The sequence below is a fragment of the Bos javanicus genome, chromosome 4 (genome assembly GCF_032452875.1).
Source record: "Bos javanicus breed banteng chromosome 4, ARS-OSU_banteng_1.0, whole genome shotgun sequence".
Lineage (NCBI taxonomy): Eukaryota > Metazoa > Chordata > Mammalia > Artiodactyla > Bovidae > Bos > Bos javanicus.
In genome coordinates, this window is record NC_083871.1 from 32866554 (window position 1) to 32870341 (window position 3788).

The following is a 3788-nucleotide window of genomic DNA, read 5'->3' on the forward strand; positions in this document are numbered from 1 at the left end:
CACAAGAGAAGACTCTATACATGGACATCACCAGATGGTCAACACCGAAATCAGATTGATTATATTCTTTGCAGCCAAAGATGGAGAAGCTCTATACAGTCAGCAAAAACAAGACCAGGAGCTGACTGTGGCTCAGACCATGAACTCCTTATTGCCAAATTCAGACTTAAATTGAAGAAAGTAGGGAAAACCACTAGACCATTCAGGTATGACCTCAATCAAATCCCTTATGATTATACAGTGGAAGTGAGAAATAGATTTAAGGGCCTAGATCTGATAGATAGAGTGCCTGATGAACTATGGAATGAGGTTCGTGACATTGTACAGGAGACAGGGATCAAGACCATCCCCATGGAAAAGAAATGCAAAAAAGCAAAATGGCTGTCTGGGGAGGCCTTACAAATAGCTGTGAAAAGAAAAGTGAAAAGCAAAGGAGAAAAAGAAAGATATAAACATCTGAATGCAGAGTTCCAAAGAATACCAAGAAGAGATAAGAAAGCCTTCTTCAGCGATCAATGCAAAGAAATAGAGGAAAACAACAGAATGGGAAAGACTAGGGATCTCTTCAAGAAAATCAGAGATACCAAGGGAACATTTCATGCAAAGATGGGCTCGATAAAGGACAGAAATGGTATCGACCTAACAGAAGCAGAAGATATTAAGGAGAGGTGGCAAGAATACACAGAAGAAGTGTACAAAAAAGATCTTCACGACCCAGATAATCACGATGGTGTGATCACTCACCTAGAGCCAGACATCCTGGAATGTGAAGTCAAGTGGGCCTTAGAAAGCATCACTACGAAGAAAGCTAGTGGAGGTGATAGAATTCCAGTTGAACTATTCCAAATCCTGAAAGATGATGCTGTGAAAGTGCTGCACTCAATATGCCAGCAAATTTGGAAAACTCAGCAGTGGCCACAGGACTGGAAAAGGTCAGTTTTCATTCCAATCCCAAAGAAAGGCAATGCCAAAGAATGCTCAAACTACAGCACAATTGCACTCATCTCACACGCTAGTAAAGTAATGCTCAAAATTCTCCAAGCCAGGGTTCAGCAATATGTGAACCATGAACTTCCTGATGTTCAAGCTGGTTTTAGAAAAGGCAGAGGAACCAGAGGTCAAATTGCCAACATCCGCTGGATCATGGAAAAAGCAAGAGAGTTCCAGAAAAACATCTATTTCTGCTTTATTGACTATGCCAAAGCCTTTGTCTGTGTGGATCACAATAAACTGTGGAAAATTCTGAAAGAGATGGGAATACCAGACCACCTGACCTGCCTCTTGAGAAATTTGTATGCAGGTCAGGAAGCAACAGTTAGAACTGGACATGGAACAACAGACTGGTTCCAAATAGGAAAAGGAGTACATTAAGGCTGTATATTGTCACCCTGTTTATTTAACTTATATGCAGAATACATCATGAGAAACACTGGACTGGAAGAAGCACAAGCTGGAATCAAGATTGCCGGGAGAAATATCAATAACCTCAGATATGCAGATGACACCACCCTTATGGCAGAAAGTGAAGAGGAACTAAAAAGCCTCTTGATGAAAGTGAAAGTGGAGAGTGAAAAAGTTGGCTTAAAGCTCAACATTCAGAAAACTAAGATCATGGCATCTGGTCCCATCACTTCATGGGAAATAGATTGGAAACAGTGGAAACAGTGTCAGACTTTACTTTTTTGGGCTCCAAAATCACTGCAGATGGTGACTGCAGCCATGAAATTGAAAGACACTTACTCCTTGGAAGGAAAGTTATGACCAACCTAGATAGCATATTCAAAAGCAGGGACATTACTCTGCCAACAAAGGTCCGTCTAGTCAAGGCTATGGTTTTTCCTGTGGTCATGTATGGATGTGAGAGTTGGACTGTGAAGAAGGCTGAGCGCCGAAGAATTGATGCTTTTGAACTGTGGTGTTGGAGAAGACCCTTGAGAGTCCCTTGGACTGCAAGGAGATCCAACCAGTCCATTCTGAAGGAGATCAGCCCTGGGATTTCTTTGGAAGGAATGATGCTAAAGCTGAAACTCCAGTACTTTGGCCACCTCATGTGAAGAGTTGACTCATTGGAAAAGACTCTGATGCTGGGAGGGATTGCGGGCAAGAGAAGGGGACGACAGAGGATGAGATGGCTGGATGGCATCACTGACTCAATGGACGTGAGTCTCAGTGAACTCTGGGAGTTGGTGATGGACAGGGAGGCCTGGTGTGCTGCGATTCATGGGGTCGCAAAGTCGGACATGACTGAGCGACTGATCTGATCTGATGTGTCTGAAAAAAGAATACTTGGGTGTGGGAACCAATAGGCAGAAGCAGGAGTGGCCCTACTTAAGTGTTCCTCTTGGAATTTGTGCTTCCCATCTGAGTAATTCCTGTTGAGTTATAAGCTGCAGTTATCACTTAGCCCCTTTGGGTTCCTTGTATCAAGAGACCAGCAGACAAGGAGGCACCATCCCGGTAGGAGTGATTGACCCTGATGCCTCTTTTAATAAAGAACATGCACCCCTGTTGGTGGGAGTACAGGCAGTAGACACTGTCAGCTCCTTCCGGAATTCCCAGCTGCAGAACCTCCTTACCTAATCATGCCCCATCTTGGCGTGGTTATTGAACATTTACTGATTTACCAGTCGGCTTCACCTAGGAACCCTGAAGATTCCTGTGGGGTCAGTTAAGTCCCGAGGCACTCCTTAGAAAACCACCTGTATGCTAAACAAGAGTTTACTTCCTGTGGGAACCCAACCTGTGACGAGTTGCCTTTAAGGCTCTCAGCTTTTATAGTTTAACTGTACCAAAACAGAGAAGAGTATGGGATTACTATTAGGGGCAACTAATATGGTCCCTGGGGAGCCTCAAAGAGTTATTGAATAAAAATAACAATTTAGTCCTTCAAAGATGTTTGTTAATAATGAGAACAAACTGTTTTTGAAATATGAGAGTATTTTGAAAATGGGTATTTGTCCATTGTTATGTGAGTTCACTACTGAAAACATGTCTCTGTAAAAACCCTCATACTTAACAAATGGAATTTTCTATCCTGTTTACCAATTTTTATTAACTGTCTATTGGTGTTGAAATTTTCCTTATATTTGAATTTTCTCTAAATTATTGAATTGCCTAGTGATCAAAGGCAGTCTTCATGTTTTGAAACTTATCTACAATTCATTGTCACCCCTTTTCTCATTTCTTGATACCAAATTAGGGATTTTTTAAAACTACTATTTTCTACAAAACATTTGTGCTACGTCTTAGCTGTGGCATTTGGGACCCTTAGTTGCAGCATGTGGGATCTAGTTCCCTGACCAGGGATGGAACCCAGGCCCCCTGCAATGGAATCTCAGCCACCAGACCACTAGGAAAGTCCCCCAAACTAGGGATCAAAGAATGAATTTTGGAAGAAAGTATTTCCAAAGATAAGAAAAATTATTTCATGTCATAAGCTAGCCTGGTTAAGTTTTTTTCCTCATAGCTTCTAATGAGCTACAAATAACTCCTCAGTGCCAGCACCCAAGCATGGTCCACCAAGTTCACCTTCAAGTGTCAATGTTTCTGGTAATAATGATTTCTAGAACTCAAGACACTGAAATACATTTTTTTGTGTTTTGTGTGAAAATGAGGTTTTTAAAAGCAATATTATGGAAATCTTTTAATAGACAATACATAAAACCAGTGTACCTAATTTATAATGCTAAATTTTCAAATTCTCAAAATTTTACTTGAAATTAGTTTTCACTGACATAAAGCAAATTCACTATTCATAATTCTTAGAAAACAATTATGAACACAGTATG